This window comes from Copidosoma floridanum, unplaced genomic scaffold (genome assembly GCF_036245765.1).
Source record: "Copidosoma floridanum isolate Cflo_tuat_1 unplaced genomic scaffold, Cflo_Japanese_pri ptg000017l, whole genome shotgun sequence".
Lineage (NCBI taxonomy): Eukaryota > Metazoa > Arthropoda > Insecta > Hymenoptera > Encyrtidae > Copidosoma > Copidosoma floridanum.
Window position 1 is genome coordinate 13321614 of NW_028321894.1, and position 10626 is coordinate 13332239.

The 10626-nt window shown below is 30.4% G+C and overlaps 1 protein-coding gene across 1 annotated transcript in view; it reads right to left on the reverse strand.

Annotated features, from left to right (window-relative positions):
• The window catches only part of Nmdar1 (glutamate ionotropic receptor NMDA type subunit 1), a 1366481-nt gene extending 1357342 nt beyond the window's left edge, over positions 1-9139 (reverse strand). The window contains exon 1 of the mRNA XM_089592421.1: positions 8961-9139. The gene's annotated coding sequence lies outside the window, so the exon portion shown is untranslated. The remainder of the gene's footprint in view (positions 1-8960) is intronic.
• Positions 9140-10626: the final 1487 nt, after the last annotated feature.

A 10626-nucleotide genomic window follows, 5' to 3' on the forward strand; every position in this document is an offset into this window, starting at 1 on the left:
CCACCTTTTAACTTGACGATAGGTTTGTAGGACGTTATCGCTGTAAATCGCTATCTAGTGGGATCCAATCTTATGGAACGTATCGATGTTTAAGATCACAGCATTTCTGTTTTTAATACGTGATCTACGGCATATATGCCAACCAAATTATCATGTATCTCCTAATAGCTCAGATAGTCATACGTGCATTCATTATGATTCAATACCAAAAAAATTTTTCTCTTCTTTACTTTTATCGGAAAAGATAGTAATAGTGTTTATTTCTTTTTAAAAATCACTCTTAGTATTACTACTAGATACACCAATAATACTTTTATCTATTATATTATTATTGAGGAATCTACCCAAACTTGTTTGCTTTTGTCAAATGTTAGAGCTTCAAAAAAACATTCCGTATCTGTATCAATAGAGTCACTCACTAAGGAGCAAAGCCACATTGTTATTTGATGAGCTCTACTTAGTGCACAAAAACATTTATCAACTGTGTTCTTTTGCATCTCGTGAGCACCATACACTAATGTTTTTGCAGAGTATGCTATTTTAAGTGTGTGAAACGACGGTGCTTTGTACTTTCAAAGTTGATCACATTACGTCCTAGTGTAGATTCCAAGCAAGTGGCTTTACTTCGGCCATAAGTTTAAATTCAGTACGCGTTTTTAGTGATTATGCACAATTGGTTGTGTATTTGCCTGATTTAAAATTTACTTTCGCACCAGTGAACTCCATGCACATGCGTCGACTGACGATAGTTTTCTCAACGTATGTCTTCAGGTAAAAAGGTAAAGGTGCATGGAGGAGCCACGAATAAAGTTAATTGTAAATGATTCTACACTTTTATTTAAAAACTTTTTGTACAAAAATCTGTTACCACTTGTTGTGTATGCTGATTTTGAATGTTTGCTAGACACTATTAAAAACAAACGTGTACATTAACAATATGAGGCATTTACTACTAGATATAATTTGAAATGTAGTTATGATGTCAGTCTATCAATTATCAATATACAATAGCAATAGCTGTTGGCAAAATGACGAAGAAAATGAAAAGTCCATAAAGGGATTTGTTAAAAGTGTTTCTGTATAATAACGTATCTTTCTACAAACATCCTTGAGTAAGATAGTCTCCTTTTAAAAGCAGCTTCTGTGGTAGTTTGTATAAGGCTGGTGTAAAAGCCGAAGAATATAAACACGCCAATAGCGTTTAGATGATTTTTAATCCAGGACAGTACTCAGATTTGTACTAAAAGACAGAAGCTTTACTTTTCACTGAAGAATTTAAACCTTACAACAAACTGACTTATAGCGTAGGGACTTAAACTCTGCCCATAATTATACAATTCCTGGGTTAACATTGGATATGATGCTAAAGTACACAAAGGTATGTCAAATTATTTGAACATACTAGAAAAAATTCTTTTTAAATATCGCGAGTGAGTTATTAAGAATGTGCTTGTGACGGAATTTGAAACTTTACTTATGACGTGCTGAAAGCGTGATAAATTTTTCAGGATAGAAAACAGTACTGGTGCCTATGTGCAGAATTGAACCACTTTTGGGTGAAACTTAAGAAAGAAAGAAGTTCGTATAAGGTTAGTAGCACTTCAAAATCAAGCGGTACATACGATACTGGATTAACATTGTAGAGGCTAAAAATTTTTATTTCAGGAATGTTACCAAAGTCTTATAAAACTTTGTTGGAAAAAAGACGGTGCATGTGCCTACTTGCTAAAATCAACTCTGTTTTACAGCAGTTATGTTTCAAACCACCTTTAGAAATCAAATGCACCCAGGGGAACTAATTGGACACCGTATAAAAGTGGAAAGTAAAACGATGCAATTTTTTTGCATTTTTTAAAGTGAAACGACGAATATGCACACGGGAAAGAAATTTTTTGCATTTTTTAAAGTGAAACGACGAATATGCAGACGGGAAAGAAAGTGGCTTATAACCACTGCTAGAAATCAAATGTATCCCTAGGTCTTGACAAATAGTTGTGCGGTATTTGAAAATATTAGTAATACACAACGTGCTGGTAACATTCATTTCAGAAATGTGGCAGAAGCCCTATAAGAATTTTTGATGAAAAGACGGTGCATACGACTGTGTGCTAGAATCAACTATATTTAAGTCAAACTATGACCCAAATCCTCGTTAGAAATCAAATGAACCCCTGAGCAGCATCTTGACTCTGAGTTAATCGAATTCTTTAGTAGCCATTACCCCGTTTTCATAATACTTTACATCAAGGATAGAGGCAGTGCACAACCCTTCAACACGTTGTCCAATTTTTTCCGCTTGACTTTTACAAAGTTATAACATGTATGATGATAAGTTTCCCTTTTTGAGTCCATCTCTATTCTTGCAATAGTTCGACATAGCTGCTCAAAAATGTATAAAATGTGATGACTAGCCCAAATAAACTCATTCATTTCTTGACACAGTTTGACTTAAAATTTTAAGCAGTTCATTTGCATCCCTATGGAGGGTAAAAGTTCACAAGTAGAGATCAAAATCAGCTAGGAGGACGATTTGTGGAGATGACTGAACTTGATTTGGCTCAAAAATACATCAATTTTACTGTAGGATAGAGGATCACCAGATTTACTTCTATCCTTTCTCCCGAACGGCTATGTACTCAGCCAAGTATCTTTAGTATCTTGGTTTGAAGACGTTTTAATTCTTCCTTCTACATGGCCTACTGAACAGATTACTTACAACAAATTACGTTCCAACAAAAACACTGTTGGTTTTATCAGCAGAAATAAAAAAAAATTTTCAAAAAGCAAATCTTCAACATCATGAAAAGAAGTTAACCATTTTTTGCCAGTAAAATGGTCAGTTGCCAACTGAGCTAATAAACACTTATATACAAAAATATATAAAAACACTTATATAAAAAAAAAGAAGTACTCAAGAAGTTTGAGATCGCTATAGCCACAGCTTGAGTCACCCTGAAGTTAAGAACGCTAGTGCTGAGCGAAGTACTATCAGCCAAAACTAAGACACTGAGCGAGGGGGAGCAAGCAAAGAATGTCAAATGTGGGAACTAGCTTTTCTACAATAAGGACTGGTTCTAAAACAGCGATTCCAAAAATGCCAGAGGAGAGAGACTGGCTATGCCATAATCGGCACTGGAACTGTAACAGCTGCTCTAGAACTAGTATTTATACACTAATCCATAACCTCAATCACACTCTTTAGGAAAATGCGGTCAGTTCTGTTGTTTTATTATTTCCTAATGTATAAAATTCTAACAAGACAAAACAAACATTGTAACTCTGACCTATCTATTTTATTGTAAGCGAAAATTCGCAAGAACATTTATATATGGTTGCCCTGATTAAATCAAAAGCCCCTTTTACTAACTCTGACGAACTTAAAATGCTTTATTAGAAAAAAAAAATTCCTTCTTTATGCATGTCACTTGTCCTGTTGAGTTTTAGTTAACTTTTGGCTCCCTTATCCCGCGAGTACATTATACTCGTTAGGTATACCGAGTCGACTGCCTGTTTAAACTTATAAATTATTTTAATTTTCCTGCGTAAAAACATATAATGATTGAATTTATCCACAAAATTTAAATTTAAACTTCTTACTCAAATAAATAGAACAAATAAAGCTCTCGGGCTAAATACTGGGAGCCTCATAAAAGATATTACATAAAAACAATTAAGACCATACTTTAAACAAGTTCTGTCATAACACTTCTACAGATTTTTAGTAAAGTGTAACTTTCAAAAATTTATTGTAAACGGTTATAAAGTACTGCGTAAAAAGCTGAGCGTATTTGCTTACAGACACTAAAATAGAAAACATCGATTGTGTCCATCAAATAAAAAAAATACAAATGATGAGGAGACTGTTTACTTAAGCAAATTTCGTAGCTTTTAATGTCATAAAACGAGGTGTATTATATAAAATTTTTTATTTATTTTTTAAATAATGGAAATATATCTACTGTTTACAAATGTAGAATGCGAAAGGCACTGGAGAACTCACAAAATTGGGGAATTATGTAAGTTACAGCATATATCGTTTCAACAGTGAATTGTAAGTTGCGGTCGAGTGCTAGAACTAAGAACATATAACATGTATCATATATTTAGTTAGAAGGAACAAGATTTGTAGATGTATAATAAGTTTAGAGTCCACAATGACTGTGCAATAAAAAGTGGACGACAGTGAAGGTGCTCAGTGGAATCATGTTCTCCCAAATATACGTACATATTGGAATTGAAGGAATAGAAAACTTTCAAGAAAATATTTTTATTGTGATAGAAACGGGCGTAAAAAATAGGACCGCAATGACCAGCACGGCGTACTTGAATAAGAAAGCACACCCTTACAATTATTCATTTTAAAACACCAGACTAATGTCATTTCTATGTACGCACTTGCTAAGACTGCTTTTACTTACTATAAATGTTATTTCGATGCATGAATTACTTTTTGTTAATTTGACATGGACTTTGCTCATGGAGTTATAAATGAGAGTTTATTAATTAATGAGAATTTATATCAAAATTCAATTTATGTTGACTACACAACATGATATGTATATACGATAACAATATACATTAATTCATGAATGTAAGATGCAAATTCATTTTATAACTATTATATTACGTACAGGATAAATTTAAATATCATGGACGTGATAAATTTATACAAATATGATATGAATTAATAACCCTAAAACAACAAGGAAACTTTGTATGATACTAAAAATGTTTTGACACAGTTATTTATCTTTCGTTTTAAGATACAGGCAAATGTACTACACACAAATTTTTTTAATGACTTTCTTTCCTTATAGCTGCTCTAATGACGCTATAAATCTTTCTCGTTATTCAGCATATCGTTGAATCAGCTGTTTAAAAAGAGAATGACATGTTTTGTAAAGATAATTTCGTCATTAAAAATCTAAAAAGCAAAGACAAGTATTGACTCTTAATGTGTTAACATTAAAAGTACAAAGTATTTCTGGTAGTTGTACTGGCTTTTAGAGATTCTTATTAGCTTCCGTAGCTTGTAACTGATGTTATGTCACATAGTATCTCAAAATTGACTGAACCATTTTTTATGCTCACTAACACTTGTGACTGGAGCTTCTTTAAAGTACCTTATTTTTATATAATAGACATAATCCAAGGTTATTAAGAGCATGTAAAAATTATCCCAGAAATATATTATCTGTGTTATTTAAACACACATATGGAATATGACAATGCTAGCATTTCACGCAAACTCTAGACTATTTTGCAATGTATTCTGCAATGAATGTAGTCTTTTTTAAAATATGTTAAAAAAAGATTTTCATTTCGGAAGCAAACATTTTTCGATTCTATTTCAATGATGAAAATTCAGTCAGAATAATTATTTCTGTATAATCGAAACTGTTTTCATTGTGTAATGATTTAAAAGTTAAGAATCACTGGTGTTGACACTGGCATACCAATGAACAAAAAAACACACATCTACATGTACTGACACTCACTCTCGCAAGATAGTGATTGTGTTACTATAAATATTTTTTTAAGCAAAGGAAACTGCTTCGTCAACTAAAATAATTATTTTTTTAACACTATTCATTCTGCTTAATCGTTGTAGAAACTCCAATTTATTAGAATAAAAAAAAATTTCCTAAGTATAATTTTTAGTGGTATGGAATACATTTAATCAGAATCCACAAGTTATAATCTACATTTTTTAGAAGAAGCACAACAAGGGAGACTTTGTAAGAAAGTTTTATTGTTCAAGAATGAGCTTAGTTCATTAGGCTTATATTAAAAGTTTCAATTAGTCATAGAAAATTTTTGATCTGATACTACCAATCATTACTACATAGTTTTTTAAACTCAAATAAATTTTAAGAAATTGCCACTTATGTTGAACTGCTCTATATTAGTATTAAAAATCTGACTATAAATTATTTATCTGCAATATTGCAGCTATTGAGCTACTACAGTAAGTATAAAAATTTTTTTTGTTTTATGTATAATTCAAAGCCCTAAAAACGTATCTATTTTACACCTCTGTATGTTTTTTTCTGTCAATTAAATAAATACATTTTATTAATAAGCTCTAATATAGATGAACGTTTAGTAAGTTTGATGAGAAAAAAAAATAAATTAAACTTAGAAAATGATGTTATAACATACTGGCTAGTTTGTGGATCATTTTCGCTGCGAATACTTTTTTAATACTATCCAATTCTTATATGCTTTGTGCTTACTTACCTGTATTCGCTATGTAAGTTGGTTTAGAGGGGATAAGAAAATCGATCGAAGCGCCCAGGGTGCCCATAGAGTAGCCTGCTGGCACTTTTGTAGTTACATGAATCATCATGTATGAAATTATAATTACTGAACATATCCTTGTCAAATATGACCATTTAACTATTTTTTTACTTATCTACAACTTTTACAAGTACTGTTAGTCAAAAGTATGCTTTGGCTTTAAGATTGCAGTAAAATGAGTTGTACGCTTTTTACCTACTTTATATACAGAGCTATATGATCTTTCCGAGAGCTCACCCCATTTTAAACCATCAGAGATCACTAGCAGCAATTTACATAGCGAATAGTGCAAATCACAAGTACGGCTTACCACGCTTGATAATCAAACATTAATTTTTCACGCAAAAAATAAAAAAATAATTAAAATTTCTATGCCTGGACAAAAATATATAGCTGTTAATATAGCTATTACAAACAGCTGTTTTGACAGCTGTACATATAGCTATAACTTTCTATATTATAGCTAAAATTGAGGGTATGAATAAGGTGTACATAAACGTTTAGTTACAGGTATAATTATAGGTATAAATTATAGCTATAAATTTTGCTCAGCTTTTACATTAAAATTGGTTTAAAGTCGGATTTTCTCAAAGTTTAACTGACCACACTAATTCTATCATCCGTACAATGACATAAAAACTGGGGGCCTGAAATATTTTCGAACAATTTTGAAGAAACTCAAAATATTGTTTAAAATTTTTGTTTCTTTTTCTACTGATTCAAAAATACTTGAGGCCCCCAGTTTTAATCTTAATAATGTTGTTTATACGGGTGGTAGCACTATTATAGTCTGATAAACCTTCAAAAATACGATTTTAAACCAAATTTTATGTAAAATCTGAGCAAATTTTTGGCTGCATTTATAGCTATTTATAGTTAGTTAGTTATAGCTATAAGTATCGTTATAACTTTTGGGTGTAATTATATATAGCTATAAATTTTTGATTGAGTATCATACATCTATTTTATACCTATAAAGAAATGTTTACGTACACCTTATTCATACACCTGAATATAGCTATAATAAAGGTAGTAATAGCTATGTGTACAGCTGTTTGTAATAGCTATGTTTACAGCTATATATTTTTGTGCCGGTGCTAAAGTATTAAATTAGTAATACAAAGTAATAACTACAACTTGTTAAAAAAAGGGCACACTTTTTAACTGTAGAATATTTGTCGTTTCGTTGAACCACGTCGAACTCTTCAGAAACTTTTACAGAAAGCGCCTCCCCGACCACTTCATGACAAAAACATAATCAAATAATATACAAAAGTTTCTAAAGAGGTCAACGTGGTTCGACGAAACGTCAAATATTCTATAGTAAAATAATGTGCTCCCTTTTTTACCAATTTGTAATTATTTATTTGTATTTTTAAATCAAACCTGGGCAAGAGCAGAAGTTGATGTTCTTTAACACTATTAGAGTTCTCCTCATCATATTAAATTTATATTTCTATGTTGTTGAGAAACTATACAGTTTTTTCTATGCTAGCCAATTATTTTTACTACATAAATTATAAAAACTACTGCAATTAAAAAAGTTGTATACGAATAAAAACTTTTATAAAATTTGTTAAAAATGTAGTAAATAAAATTCAAATTTTTTACATGACAATAATACTATAGATTACCATTCTAGCCGTACAGTTTTTTAGCCTTTTTTTCGTGCAAAATTATTGAAGAGTACACGAATCAAGCTTTTTCTGAGTTACATAGCTTTAAGCCAGTCAATCTATTTATGAAAAATATATTGTATAGTAATAATTATTTAAAAACTTATCTTTCATGAGCAAAAATTATTAAATTGAAATGGTTATACAATTAATTGCAAAAATTGTAATCTTCCATCAATTTGCCATGCTGCCTAAAAGTAACAAGTAACTATTTTTGAAAATGTAAAATTGGTATATGATATTATTGATAAAATAGCTTCGGCTTGGTAATAATTTTTACGTTGTAACTGTATACCTATATTAGTAAAAAATCTTGCAAAACGTAGAAAAGGGTGAATGATTAAGCGTGGTGGATTTTGTAAGTAACAGAACAGAAGCCAACAGCTGTAAGCTATTGAATATTAAAGTGGTAATGATCACGTAAAAAATAGATTACTAAAATAAAACTGACACACAGTAAACTCAGCACAGTAAATTGTAACACAAAAACCACTTATTAGAATGTGATCACCTAGTTATTATAGTTTATCTAGACTCTTAATTCACTTCAAAGTTACTCAGTACTAAGAAATAATAATTATTTTGTTCATTGTTAACACTAATGTACCAAGACAAAGTTCATATAAATTATATAGTTTTTTAGCAGCTGCGAATTTGACAGTGTTTAAGAACTTGAAATAAGAAAAATTTTATCGAGATAAACATTAATAACTTCTGAAAAAAAAGTTCTGAGAAATTAAACAAATTACTTGCTCACGAACTTTAATGCTGCTAAATTAAAAAAATGTTCTTCTTTTTCCCAGATATTAGAATAACTAGCTGATACAACCAGACTAATTTTATTAATTTTAATGAAATTTAACTTCTTCATTTATTTCATGAATGTTCTTAGCATTTTATAGTAAGCTTTAAAAGCTTGTAAATGAATCGCATTTCTAATATTATAACAATAGGTATATAATCCATTCGAAAATGTATACATACGTCAAAAATTATTCTTATGTGAATTGCAATGATTTTGATAACCTTAATTAATAGGTAATTTTAAAAAGTATAGTAATCAGTTTATTGATGCAGAATTTTAGATTTAACAGCTGAAAAAACATATTTATGTAATTCTCGTATTAATGGTAATTAAACACTAACAATATTGATCAAGCTGAATGTTGCGCATTCAGTAAGGATTTGTTCTTATATATAGTCGGAATACAATAATTCACTATTCCCAAATCAGTAGTTCTTGTTTTTAATGTAGAAGTCAGAAGAAATTCTAATATTTTTGGGTTAATTTTATTCAGCTGTTATGAGACTTTTCGGTTTGTTCATTTAGAATTTCTAAAATATTTATTAGAAACCTTACTAGCAAAAAAGTTGTTCGTAGCTTTTTTTTTATAGAATAAAGAATAATGTTACAAATTTAATTTAAAAATGGCTAATGAAAGTATTATCCCTTTAATGCACATCTTAAAGGATTGATTGAGACAAGTGATTTGTAACATGTTTAACTAACAATCTTAAGAAATACTAGAGACATTTTTTAAAAAGTTGTATTTTCATTGTATTTAACCTTTCAGTTCAAAGCATATTTTACTTTAAAAAAAAGTGTTTAAAGTAGTGTTTGATTTCACATTAACCGAATATTGTATCTTCTCAATGATTTTAATTAACCTTGCTTCTATTTTTTGTATGACGTTTTATCATGTTACTAGTAGTCATCTTAAAATGATGATCAAAAAATAAATCATTCTAGGTTTGAACCAGGACCTCCTCTGTTTTAAGACAGATCACGCTACCAGTTTCGCTACAAAGCCTTCAGAATTCCGTTTACTGGCTTAATGTAGCCACAAATAGATATGATTATAAATTAATTTTTTAGGAGATATCCGTTGTTGTACATATCTTCCATAATATATTACCATACTGCTACCAATATTGTAGCCACTGACAAGTAACACTAACGAAAAATTTTTAATCAAACCTTATCCCCTTTTTTAACAATTCACAGACCGTAAAGATAAGTAGTCTCTGTACCTGGTGCCGTAAGTCACCAGAGCAGAAACAATCAGTTTCTTGGATCAGGTGGTTGCCCTACTTGGACGCATACATTTTTATGAAACTATTAGTGTTTGAGAGAAAATATATTACACAGAGAAACAATATTTTGTTGTTTTAATGACTTATTTACGATAAAAAATAACTGGAAGTAATAAAAATAGCGATTAAAATTATTGGCACTGTTCATCTGTCATAATTTGTTACTTTAACACTCTAATATTAGCACGAGTTGAATGGACACGAGCTCCATTCTGCATGAAACACACGTTACGACGATTAGCTCAGGGTATAAGTACTTAGAACTCATTTCTTAAAAAATGATTGTACACTTGTCTAGTTAAAGTACTCTTGTTCGTAAACGTTACTTTATTTGTAAATGAAGTCCCTGCTGTGGAGTTTTCAGCAGCTAGTATTTTTATAAGCATCCATCAAGCTAATCTAAGAAGCACTGGAAAACTATTAGCGGTCAGGCCTTGGTGATGCTGCACATGGTAATAGTCTCAAATCTTCTTAAAAGCTTTTGATGAATTTTTTTGTGGACTTATAGATGACAATATTTCATTGTTTTAACATTTCTGTGTACGTCTATAGATGT